Genomic DNA, 13,958 nt, shown 5'->3' on the forward strand with positions numbered 1-13,958 from the left:
TCTGTTGCCGCGACAACGGCCGGGTTATTGAAAAAAGAGAACACGGAGAAGAAATAAACATTTTTCAGTTAATTTTCCAGATTAGAGACTCTCCAATTTGACGTTGGCAAAACGGCTCCTCGCGTCGCACACGTTTAAATGACAATCGCTTCCGTTTTACCTAAAGCAATCAAAAGCCAAAACAAATTTGACGTATAATTTGACAAACAGAACTATTTCAGACATTTGAATAAAAACCATGCGACGTTGAAAAAAAACTAGCCATTTGAAAATGATGGATGTCGTCATATTGTATTTAGATAGACATTTGTATTCAGCGGCACCCTCTTCTGGTACGTAGAAGAATCACCGAATTCATTGAACAGATTTTGCGGAAAGTTACAGTGACTTATGCCCCTTTCCCACTGAAACTAGTGGGTCAACGCGCATTTTTTCCAAGCCGATGCAACCCACTAGAAATTGGCACCTTTCCCATTGACAAAAAAAAGCTGTGGTTTTTTTTTTTCCTTCACCCGTCTAACCCCCTCCCCTCCTTAACCGTGCGTAAGGTTATGTGACATCACCACGCTAAGATGCGCGTCTACAAGTGCGACCGAATTCAAGGAAGTAAACAATACAGAGCAACATGGAAGTCTCCTTTCCATTTGTGTTCTCTGTTTTCATGCTTTTTACTGCTCTCAAAATGGTCGAAATGCAGCAAAGGATCAACACTCAGCTTGCGCTGAGGCAACGTGGGCAACGTGAATTCTTCTTCTTCTACTAGCTTTGTTGTTAGCATTGACGTAACTACAGTTGTGGGGCGTGTTAAATGGGAGGCGACTGGCACGTTGTTATGACGCATCACGTAAGAGCCTACGTCACCACGTAGATTAGGGTGTTGACTGTTGACCCGGGGTTTTGCTTTCACACTGCATGACGATCAGAGCCGAGGTGATTTTAACGCGGGTCGCTTGGCGGGTTGATTGACACGGGTCGAGGCGGGTCGCTGCACCTTTCCCACTGCCACCAAAAGCCGATTGTTAGCGGGTTGACATTGGTTTTTTGGCCAGTGGGAAAGGGGTATTACAGTAGTCATAAACATCTGTTCCATTTTTAAAAACTACTATACGCATATTAACTCATCAGTTTGCATTGACGACGACAGACGTCCAATCCGTTTGGAAGCGGGAGGGTCGGCGGCCATCGAACGTTGAAACGTGATCGTGCCCTATTTTGGACAAAAGTGTGGCAATGTTTAGCTGTAGGCGCATCCTCGCTAATGTGACGGACGCCCCCCCCCCCCGACCCGAAGCCTCCCTCCCCCTCCAGTCGGAGAGCCATGGGATAATTCCGCAATGGATATTTGAGAACGGGCCAGTGTGTGCGCGAGAGGCCCTCGGCGGAGGCTCTTAGGATGGAATGCGAGGGTCCTTGTGTAAACACATTAGCGACAGTGGCGTCGCGCGGACCCGGGCGGCGCCGGCCACCCTTTTGCACAAAAACGGCCGAAAGGAAGCTCGGCCGAAAGACGCGATATAACGCGATGTCGCCCCGCGCTTCGATTGGCCGTCATCGTTGCGCCGAATAGAACTTCAGGGTGCGGACGGCTTAACGGCTTTAGAAGGTAAACAAACACGGGGGGAGGAAGAAAAAAAAACATCCGAACGCTCGGTACGTCGCTTTGAAAAAGCAATTAATTCCAGATAGCGCGCACATGAAAGGTAGCGGGATTGTGTGAACATAAAACGCGGCGAAGCCACGCCGCCGCCGTCTTCGCCGGCCCGCCCACGATGACGTCCGACGGCGTCCAGGTCGCTTTTTCGCAACTTCAAAGCGGAGCTTAAGTCCGACGCGGCGTCGCTCGCTTTATTGGCGTCAACTTTGACGAAAACCTCAAATATCTATAATCCGTCAATTTTCCACTTTGACGGTGACAAGTTGAGCCTTTATTTGACAAAGACCGGCCGAGGCTTTCAAACAAAGAAAACAAATGACTTCCTTTTGGCCTTCTGAATGATTCAGCTGATAAATTGTTTTAATGAGAGCGGCAAAGCAGCCCGAGCCGATATAAAAATCATGAAAGCAATACGCTGCGGTTCCTACAATTTATCAATTTCACTTATTGTGCGATTTTCCACCCGCTGCTGGCGATTCTTTTTTTTTTTCTTATTGCGAGTGAAACTTCTTTTGCTTAGGAAGTCAAAATAATGAGAAAAGAGTCCAAAGTGGAAGATAGCAAATTCAATTAGAGGGAAAACACTTGGTCGTCAGCCCTTTGATGGCGGACAAGACGCGCAAATCTCCACTTCCTCCGCTTGAACGTTATTCATCAAACGACTTTTCTTTTTCTTTTATTCAAAGTGTGGGTAGCAGGTACCGTATTTAAATGACGAGCAGCCTCTCCGTTTTAAAACATCGGGCCCCAAAAAGTAAGAATGAAACCTGTTGGATGGACGAGAAACTTGAATTAGACGTTTTTGGAAAAGTGAAGTTATTACAAACGGCTACAGCATTTGTCATGAGCTGATGGACTCAACTAAGGCTGTCCCAAACGACTCATTTTCTCCCGATTAGTCAGCCGACTATTTTTACCATTAGTCAACTAATCTAATATATATTGTGGAAAACACTCAGCCCCAATTTGGCCAAATTTCAAAATTGTCCGATATGCACGTGTGATACATCATTGGAAAGCTTAAAATCTCAACTTTCTAGGGGAAGAAAATTTTTGAACAGGAGGGCATTTTTAAAAAAAAAGATTTTTTAAACAGCAAAACCCTATCTGGAGGTGTGAGCACCTGAGAGCAGAATTACAGACGCCACGACGAGATATTATCGCTTACTTACCTTGTTTTGATCCAAAAACTTCATGTAGCATGTATCACTGAGACACAGCTGTGAATGGCCACAGCTGGATTTTGGGGGATTTTATGGGTGAAACATGGAAATATAACAAGGGTCGCAATGCAGAAATCGCAGATATCAAGGAGCGGTCGAGATTTTCTTTTTCATATATTTACCATTTGAATCATTTTTTTCCCCCAATTTTTCTTTGTTTGGGTCGATTAATTATCATCAGACATATCGGAGAAAATGCAAAAGTAACAACACCAAAAAAACAAAAACAATTAAGCGATAGTTATGAGGTAGATATCCGTGACTTTTTTACAGACACCATTTTTTTCATTGTGACGTAATTTCTTTAAAAGTTTAAAATATCCGAGTGAATAATTTTTTTGAAGTCATTTTTAAAAACGAAATATTAGATATCAATTAGAGGTGGGAATCTTTGGGCACCTAACGATTCGATTACGATTCAGAGGCTCCGATTCGATTATAAATCGATTATTCATGCACCACAACCCCCAAACCCCTCCCATACTAGTTCCAAAATTGTTCAAAAATCCTCTCAGGCTAAACCAAAGTACTTTTTCTGTTTCAAGTTAACCGTTAAAAACAGTAAATAAAATACTCAAGTCCCCGTTCTGTATCGGCAGCTTTAAACAACATTCAATTCATTTAATGTTGTGAATCAACCGTTAAAGTTGTTAAAATTGCTCCCGTTATTCCACAATTTACCTTCTGTCTACTTTCGATGAGAAAGTTTTAAAACTGTTTCATCATTTAAAGATAGATTCAAGTCAAGATTTGGCCAATTTTTTTTTTTTTAGATAAACAGTAATTAGGTTAGCTACAACAGAGCCTTCTAGAGAAGTTTACTGCTTTAAAATGGCGCCTGTTTACTAGCGCGGGGAAGTCTCATTTCGCATCTAGTTCATGGTATATGATCTAACGCAGCCGTCGTCTGTCATTTCACATCTAGTTCTAGATATATGTGATATCTACCATAGCCGTATGTTGCCGTATGTTTGTAGCAACTAGCAACGGGGCGCTCTTTGTAGCGGCTGATGGCCGCAGTCAGGTATTACTGTTATATATTTTTTATTTAGCGACATGAGTTGAACATAATATTTACTCTCGGTCCGTTCCTCATTGCGTCCTGAAGACCGCGCTGACTGTGTTTTATTTCCGCTTTACCTGGTATAATTCAATCATCGGAATTTGGATGTTTGTGAATCGTTCTCGAGTCTTCCACGGCTGAATCGCGAATAATCTAAGAATCAGAAATTTCCGACGCCTCTAATAAATATAGTTAATTACCTTCGTTTTATGGCTGGGTTGAAACAAAAGCGGTTACGCGACGTCTGTAAATGGGGGTTTCCAGGGTAAAACTACTATGGCAGCGTTCTTTTGGCTTAAAATACAGCAGTTTATTTTAAAGAGGGGTGCAAGAGCAGAAACGGCTCTTTCCAGCCTTGTCTGTGTTTTCCACCACATTTATTTTTTTATACTTATTTACCAATGAAGTTTTTGTTGACGCCTATTAATTCACAAAAACATTTTGGAACACTTAAATAATAAAGTGCAAATAGGCACGTAAATAACAATAATAAATCACAAATAAACAATGAGGTTTGATGATTAAGTAGTGCAAAAGAATGGAATTTAAACAGATTCAGAACACTGAATTGGCCTTTCCAACATGATTCAAAACAATCCTTAAAAAATATCTAGCATTAATATTATAGTATACTTCTATATATAATAGCATTTTATTAATTAATTGTTGCCGATCAGATATTTCATAAAAGGTGTCATTTTAAACCTACTCTTAGTGTAAAATCTGAATTCTGAAGTATGTGGGATTAACTCCAGAAATCGTTATTTATGTGACAAACTTGACGTGCTTTTATTTTGAAATGTTCGCCGGAAGTACGTTCGCTAACCCACGAACCGTAAGCTTTACACTCCGCAAAAAAAAAAAAAAAGCAATTTTCGTCATTGCATGTGATGTCAGGAAGAGATTTTTTTCATTTTTTTGTTTGCAAATGCTTTTAACCAGCGATTTTTCACATTTGAAGTGTCACCTTTTAATCACAAGTTTGCGTTTTGGAGAAGACTGCAAATGTTTTATAGCAGGCTAAAGTCTTTTTTCCCCATTAGCTTCAATGTAGCAATCCTAACAGTGTTTAATATAGATGTGTTTCCTTATTTTGTATGTCTGAACTTTAATTCTACGGCGTGTTGATGACCAATAAACATCTGTGAAAGGAACTGGAGTCTCATATGCTGCAGCGATAAAACGCAGCCGTGAAAATGATCGCCCTCATTTTTATTTACCGTGCAATAAATGGACTCACTGCATATCGCGAATTTCAATAAAACATGTCGTTAGTTAGATGGACTTACGATCTGCCCGCTTGTTGTCTCCTGTCATCTTCCAAAATTACAACTGGGTGACGGCGCTTTAGGTGTTCATTCACGGCCGACGTGCAGCCAAGCTGGGCATCGAAGAGACAGGACACAAGAGTGTACCCTCCTTTGTTTCGTTGAAGTCAATATTTTGGCCACTCTGGTGTTTTTTTTTTTTTGACTTTATGCTGCTTGCATATCGAGCGTCCGACATTCTCAACTTTCCACGCATATATTTATTTAACCCTCCTTTATTAACCGTCGATGGGATCTTGTGCGTCACCGATGACGTCAACTATGTTGACTAGTCGGGACAGCTCTAGACTCATACTAAAAAGGCACCGTTTTTATATTGATCCCACTAGAACTTTGCCATATTATAACTTAGCCCAAGGGGGGAAAAAAATCAACAACCTTTCGACTGTTCTAAGGAGATTCGTGTTTTTTCTACACGTGAATTCGTCAGCTGCCACTGACGGCGTCCGGTCCATTCGGATCTAGGGCCGTCCGCGGCACAGAAACACGCTCGTTCCACGCCAGCTGTCCCAGTTCAAATAAATATGACGCGAATAACATAGAGCTGCCTCGCGAAGTGTTTACTCGCTTTTCCGTGGGAACATCTTTTTCTCAAAATCCTCCGGCCAAATTCATTCATTTTATATGGATTGAAAGTATGTGATGGGGTTCCAATGATTTCAAAAATGTTCTTTAAGTCTACAACCTGAAAGTAGACTGAACAAGCAGTTGGACGTCTTGCTAATACGAGAGGAGATAACGTACACATTAGTCGATGTCAAAGTTGTAATGAGTTGCCAATAATCCCACATTATGACGGTTTTTGCTCCACACAACAACAACAACAATAACATATAAGTGAGAATAAGAAATATGTAAAATACGTGGGACAAAAGGCGACGACTGAACGACGGATTTGGATTTCGCTTCGATTTTCCTCCAATCCCGACCGGCTCGGCTCCTTCACTTGGACTTTGCGAGCGTTTAGTCGGCGCGCAACTTATCTTCCTCTTTGTTATTCTCGCCGTCGCATTAGTTACATTAGCATTAAAAAGGGGTGTGTTCGTGTACGCGTGCGTGCCGGGGAGGGTGAAAAAGTAGTCGCCGATTATGTTTCTTGAACAGCCGCCTTAACGAGCTGCAGTCAAAAGTAAAAAAGCAAGAGGATCAAAACATTTTGCAGGCCAATAATATGGGCAATTTTTTTCAAATTTGTTGGGATGTACCAAAAATAAAGTTTGGAATTGAAACCTCCGAGGACAATTAACAAAAACAACAACCCAGAAATAAATCTACTGCATTTCATATGACATGTAACACGCAGTTTAAAGTTTCGAGGGGAGTCAAGCTTCACAAAAGCCAGGTAAATGTTCCAGCTCGTGAGGTTTTGATGTGTAAAGATGTCGGAAAACGCAATGAAGAGCAGGTGCTCGGCGGGCGGCGGCTTTAGTGATGGAAATGTGACAAGCGCGGCCGCCGGCCGATAACTTTTGCGCGGACGGCGCTCCGTCCGATTGTCGAGTGTCGCCTTTCATCCCGCCGCGGACAAAGGAGGAGGACGAGCGGCGTGAAAAGAGAATTTGACAGACTTTTTAAAATGGAGATGAGAGCGCGGCCGGACCCGGGAAGGCGGGGCAGGGGGGCCCGCTCCTATTGGACACGCCGCCAGATAAAGAAAAAATGAAGTCCCAATCAAAAGCTTCTGCTGCAATCTCCTCGGTGGAGGTGATGTCAGCTTTGCTTCACGACTGACATCAGACCCTTTCGACGATCATCGTGTTTTTTTTTCTTCTTCTTTTTACCAAAACGCGAGCGGCGACTCCCACAGATATTGAAGCACGGTACTCAGAAGAGTCCTATTGACCGTGGGTGTAGTACCGTGTCAGGCCCTAACGCGCCAGGGCAGCACTGAGCTAGACTGTACAACAAGATTCCATAAAATCGTGCAGTACATAATTGCGCTTTATGTAAACGTACAGCCATGATATAATTCCTTACGACGAAATGGATGTCAATGGCAGCCAATCAACATACATGTGCTATTGCAGCATCTGTTTGAAGGGTTATAATTACCCTAATAGCCCAATTGGCTAAATATCCCGTAGTTAGTAAATGACACCTGCTTCTCCTCCGCACATTCTAGCCATACCTCACCCGCATGTGGTCGCGAGTGCGCTCACTCAGGTGAGTGTCTTGTGGCTCCTTTGAATTATTTCTAGTATTTACGGGCTTAACTTTGACAATGCCGGCGGGGAAATGAGTGTGGACCAGAGCATTAGGGCATTAAGACAGTCAACAGCGCGACCGGCATGTGGCCTTAAAGTAACTTGTTCAGGTATTTAGAGGATCAACTAAAAGTGACGGACGCGTGTTTAGCCAATAAACACCGTCCAAAATACAGGCGCGCAGATTCTAACTGGCATTGACATGGAAAGTATTTCCATAGGCGGATCTACTATTAAGGCGAAGTAGGTGATCGCCTTAGGCCCCCAACTAGTCGGGGCCCCCAACCAGCTAGCCCTACCCCAACCAGCAAGGGCCTGCGCCACCGGAGCCAGCAGCACCCCCAACTATTTGTCATGTATAATTATGTCAGCATACCAAACAAACAAATAACAAAACAAAAAAGAAAGCCATTTGAATGCTGCATTTATTAGTATATTATTCCGTCCCCCCAAACATGCACTACAATGGACTGTTCCATGACTACGGACTGAGCATAACTATACAGTAGCAGTCAAAATTTTTAGGGGGTGTCGTAAGTCAAACTGACGACATGTTTTATTGAAGTTGCTAAGCCTGTCGCGATATGCAATGAGTCCATTTATCGCGCGGTAAATAAATATGAGGGCGGTAATTTTCACGGCTGCGTATTACCGCCGCGCACGTGCGTGCATACATTTGTGCGTGCGTGCTGATGGCACATGAGACTCCAGTTCCTTTAACAGATCTTTAATGGTCAGCAACACGGCGTAGAATTAAAGTTCAGACATACAAAATAAGGAAACACATCTATATTAAACACTGTTAGGATTGCTACATTGAGGCTAATGGGGAAAAAAGACTTTAGCCTGCTATAAAACATTGGCAGTCTTCTCCAAAATGCAAACTTGTGGTTAAAAGGTTACACTTCAAACATGAAAAATTGCTGGTTATTACGAAAAAAAAAAAAAAAAGTGACACCACACGCAATGACAAAGAGTGTAAAGCTTTCGGTTAGCGGTTTAGCGAACGTACTTCCGGTGAAGATTTCAAAATAAAAGCACACCATGTTCATCATTTCTGGAGTTAATCCCAAATGCTTCAGTAATATGTTAATACTATTATACTACAGAATACAGATTCTACACTAAGATGATGATGAAAATGACACCCTTTATGAAAAATATGATTGGCAATGAATAATTATTATAACTATTATAACATTATTTTACGACATTTTTTAAAGAATTGTTTTGAATAATGATGGAAAGGCGAAGTCAGTGTTCTGTATGTTTACATTTCATTCTTTTGCACTAGTAAATGCTACCAGCATTTAACCTCATTGTTTATTTGTGATTAATTATTGTTATTTATATGATTATTTGTACTTTAAGAATTTACGTGTTCCAAAATGTTTTTGTCAATTAATAAACGCCAACAAAAATTTCATTGCTAAATTAGTAAAAAAGATTAGTCGATTAATCGTAAAACTAGTCGGCTGACTAGTTGGGAGAAAATTTGTCGTTTGGCATAGTGTACCGGAACACATTTCCTCCACACCCTTCTCACCTTTTTAACCCCTGACTCATATTTTCATGCCTGATTGTAGTTGTTCATCTTCAGCCTCGATATATACGCACAGTTTCTTTCTCTCTGACATACAATCTGAAGCTATATTTCCTCACTTTTGTTCATTTTTTATTAATCTAGTGAAAGGTTGTACTGTATGTAGATAGGGGCCTTTGAGGCTGCCTTTCCTGCTTCTTTTGTGTTAAAGGAACATATAAAGAGGGCCCCTGGCTATGTTCGCCTTAGGCCTCAAAATTGCTAAGTCCGGCACTGAGTATTTCCTTACAAATTGCAGACAACGATCGGTCGCCACTCGTTGTCAAAGTGTATTAATGCAAAAACAGACAGGTCATCAAGTTGCGCCGTGACAATCGGCCAGTTTTTCATTTGAACTAGGACGTTGTCAGGTTGTATGAGAAGAAAAGCCACTGTTTATGTTCTCAGGCAGGTCAGGCTCACAGGTATGTTTCAAGCATAACATCACCTTCCATTGAACCCCCCTCCCCCCTAACGGGCACGGTGAGCCGGCGCTTGGGAGGGGCCTCGCATACACCCGCAGTCCAAATAACGACATTCACCTGGAGTCGGACACGGAATCACGTCCTCTCACGGCCAATGAAGCGCAACGGCGTTTTTTTTCTGCGCCGCCGGTGAGGATGAAGGTACAATCGAGTGCGTGCGAACGCGCCATAAAAGTCAGACGACGAGGAAGGTCAATGGCGGCGGCGACGCGGCGGCCAAGCGAGACGTGTCCTTTTTTTCTCTGGTTTTGTTTCAACTTGTGTTCTTCGTGCACACACGCGCATAGGACGAGTGTGCAGATAGCCGGCTGCCAATCCGCTGTAATCCCTCAAACATTCGGGAATTTTCATTTCAAACAAACGTTGCGGTGCCAGAAGACACAAGGAAGACACACACACACACAAAGGCAGACGTTCAAATAAGCCTTTAAAATAAGTCGGCCATTGACGGCGATAGACGTTCTATCCATTTGATTCGGGAAGGGCGAAGGAACGACGTCAAAACGGATCGGACGTCTATCGTCGTAACATCCGTGACACTTTTTCGGCTCGCGAACCACTCGGTTGCGGCGTCCCTCCCGGATCTGTACCCCGCCCCGTCACCCTCCGTCGGCGGCTAAATAAGGCGGACGACAAAGATAAGCTAATTGAAATTGGATACGGGGGCTTGAAGATCAAGTGGACGAGCGGGGGAGAAGCGCGCGCTGTCGTCTTCTTAGTCCTTCTTTAAGCGGAGAGAAATGAAATATCCGGGTGGCGGACGGCGGTACTGCGCTAAGCCTCTTAGGCCGTAAAAACACTGCGTGTGCATCTTTCCGCGCCTTAATTACACACACGCGACACATCGCGCAGCCCGGGAGGGATCAGCTAGCGAGAAGCGCACCGGGCCTGCTGACTCATCGCTTTTGGGCACCTTGACTTATAAGTCCAATTCATTCCAGGACACCGCTCGCTCATATATCAAGTCGACCATCCTCCTTGAAATGAATGTCTGGAACCCACCGAGGAAAGGCGGCGGCGACCGCTGCTCCCGGCGTCTGTCGTCAGTGCCATTAGCCTGTACGGAAAGGGCTCCTCGTTGGGTGGCGGGCGGCGCCTTCCATTAGCCTAATTGCCGCATTAGAGCCAATTGAGGGACCTCGGCAGGGTAGGGTTACCCACGCCCCGACTCGCCGGGAGAAGAGGCGTGCTTGTGCGCGGGCATTCATGCGTCCGGGCCGGATGCTAATTTGGTCCGGTGGCAGACGGATAATAAGGTGCCGGTGTACCCTCCAGGGGGTGACGCGTTCAAAATCTGTCTACGAACGGCATTGTTTTGCTTTTTAAAGGATGGCTTCAATGGAAATATTCCGTCCAGAGGTACAAATTGCAATTAAAAACAGCAATGTGTGTTTGTGCGCGCGCTCCCCGATTGCTGCCATTGACATCAGTGGTCCAATCCATTTGAAGCGGGAGGGTCCGGCAGCGAATGAACAAAGGTACGTTCGCCGCCAGCCTCCCGCTTCAAATGGAATCCAATTCCATTTACAATCGTCAATGGCGCTGAAAGACTTATGTGTTCATTTTTCTGGGGGTGCGCCAACATGTACTGAAAGTGAAATGAAGGTCTAACTGAAAAAACAGTTACGATGGTGTGAGTTACACCAACGCCGGTCGAACCGGTCGGCCCGCTCGGCGATACGCGTTTGGAATTCCGTCGTCGGGGCGCTGATTACTTGTGGGGGGGTGGGGGTAGGTTTAAAAAAAAAAAAAAAGCACAAAACGGCGGCGCGCTCTTGTCACGCGCTCAGCACAGCAGCTTAGCCGAGACTCGCGGCTGTCAACACGGCCAGATAGCATCTACACAGAGGATGAACTTTCCCTGTTTGGGGCTTAACTGATAAACCACACGTACACGCAGGCACACACACACACACACACACACACACCAAGATAACACCCTGACGGGTGTCAAGTGCAGGTGAACAGCCACCTGCCTCGTACACTTGCACTTGTAATCACACATCGTCAACTTGTTGGATTCTTTTAAAGTCAGGAACAGTTGAAGGTACCGGCGGAATGGTTCCGCTCTTCACTTGGCTGGGGAAAAACCCTGCGTACTGGATAAACAGGATAGTGCTTACGTGATGAGCGTATGAAAGTTTGGAATTGTTCCGATGGCAACACTCCAATCCGTCTTTCCATTTGTAACAAACCGGACATTCCTGGATGCCATTGACGGCGTCCAATCCTTTTCGACTGAAAGGTTGTTTTTTACAGAAGCGCGCTGTACATATTTATTATAACGAGTAGAGCTGGGAATCTTTGGGCACCTAACGATTCGATTACGATTCAGAGGCTCCGATTCGATTATAAAACAATTATTGATGCACCCAAGTCCTTTTTTTTTTTTGTTTGTTTTTTTTGCATGTTTTGTTCATTAGTTCCAAAATTGTTCAAAAATCCTCTCAGGCTAAACCAATCTACTACTTCAGTATCAAGTTAGCGTATAACAGTAAACAAATAAGCAAAAATAACAGTAAATAAAATACTCCGGTCCCCATTCTGTATCAGCAGCTTTAAACTACATTCAATTAATTTAATGTTGTGAATCAACTGTTACAGTTGTTAAAATTGCTCCCGTTATTCCATAATTTCCCTTCTGTCTACTTTTGTCACAGGTTTTAAAACTATTTCATCATTTAAATATAGATTCAAGACAAGATTCTGCCGATTTTGGAGTATTTTAGATAAAAAGTTAATTAGGTTCGCAACACCAGAGCCTTCTAGAGAAGTCACTGCTTTAGTACTGCTTTAAGATGGCGGCTGTTTACTAACGCCGGAAAGTCTGTCATTTTACATCTCGGTTCAATAATACATGTTCTAACACCGCTTTCGTCTGTCATTTTGCATCTAGTTCTACATATATATGATATCTACTGTAGCCGTATGTCTGTAGCAACTAGCAACTGGGCGTTGTTTGTAGCGGCTGTCAGCCGCAGTCAGGTATGATTGTTTTTTTATCTAGCGGCATGAGTTGAATATGATATTTACTCTCGGTCCGTTCCTCATTGCGTCCCAAAGACCGCGCTGACTGTGTTTTCCTTCCGTTTTTCCTGGTATAATTCAATAATCGAAATTTGGATGTTTGTGAATCGTTCTCGAATCTTCCACGGCCGAATCGCAAACAATCTAAGACTCGGAAATTTCGCACACCTCTAATAATGAGCGTAAATTATTCACAGATTTTCACTGTCCACATTCAGGCCTGGTCTTTCTGCATCACACAGTGGCGTTTGCATTAAATGTTAGCATTAAGCTAAGATGACTTTGCTCAGCCGAATGATTGAGACACGCATTTTTTTTTCATGGTCCGTTTTAGCTAAAGTACGAGAGTAAACTTGAATTGTAAGTGGCAATAAAGAGATTTTTGAAGAATCGCCGGCGGTTTGCCACGGATTAGGTGGGGGTAAGGACACAGTATCCGAATCCACCTCCGAGCCAGAGAAGGAAAAAACGCGACCGATCGGGCGCGCTCTGAGGACGGAGGCGCGTCCCCGAAAACCCGGCGTCGCCCGTCACGTCTGGGATAAATAAATGCGCTGACGGGCGCCGGCTCGCTCGGCTTTGCGCGACCGGCGTCAATCTCCTCTCGCGCTGGGATCGGGACGTGTTTACATAGCATTAGCATGCATTAAAGTCGCATTTCCGCGCGCGGCGAGCGAGGGAACCGGGCCCGGCGGGATCGGCGCGGCCCCGTATTGACTGCCATTGATATTCATTACGGTGGCCCGCCGGTGGCGGGGAACCTTCGGGCCCGCGCCGCTTTAGCTTCTTATCAGTGTTGGGAACAAGGATTTGCTCCTCAGCTAACAACAGACGGCCGCCTCAATCTCTTCAGGCTCGCCGCTATAATCTCTGCAGCGTACGCACTGCTCCGCGCGCGCCGGGACCGACTTGACACACTGTACATTCGATGTATGGCTACGAAATGATTCACACCTGTGGAACTGGGTCTTCAAAAAGTTTTTCAAAGCTTGGTAGACACAAACACGAGCGTGACTACAAAAAATGAACTCACACCCAAAATACTCTGCGCTTCATCACATAGTGAACGGTGATTTTGACAAATAACACCATGTTACAGAAAAAAAAGAAAATGTTGTTCTTGGTTTGTCATCATTTTATTTATGTTGCTTGGGTCCAAACTAAATGAAAAAATGTTTAGATTTGCTAAAATTCCAGGCTTATTCCAAATTTCCAATTTTACGTCCTAGTAATATATGAGTAAAATATGAGGTAAATGTCATTTCTTCATGTTTCAAGTCAAACTAAGTCTATAAAATATGGAGGAAAATGCACATATGTATTTATAAAAGCATTAGAAAGTACAACATGTAGTCATGACCACAAAGCCAAACTTTGTGGGAAACAAAAGTG

At 43.8% G+C, this 13,958-nt stretch overlaps 1 protein-coding gene across 6 annotated transcripts in view; it reads right to left on the bottom strand.

Moving 5' to 3' along the window:
- The window catches only part of usp44 (ubiquitin specific peptidase 44), a 111,336-nt gene that overhangs the window by 51,479 nt on the left and 45,899 nt on the right, over window positions 1-13,958 (bottom strand). The window lies entirely within an intron of this gene.

This window comes from Corythoichthys intestinalis, chromosome 13 (genome assembly GCF_030265065.1).
Source record: "Corythoichthys intestinalis isolate RoL2023-P3 chromosome 13, ASM3026506v1, whole genome shotgun sequence".
NCBI lineage: Eukaryota > Metazoa > Chordata > Actinopteri > Syngnathiformes > Syngnathidae > Corythoichthys > Corythoichthys intestinalis.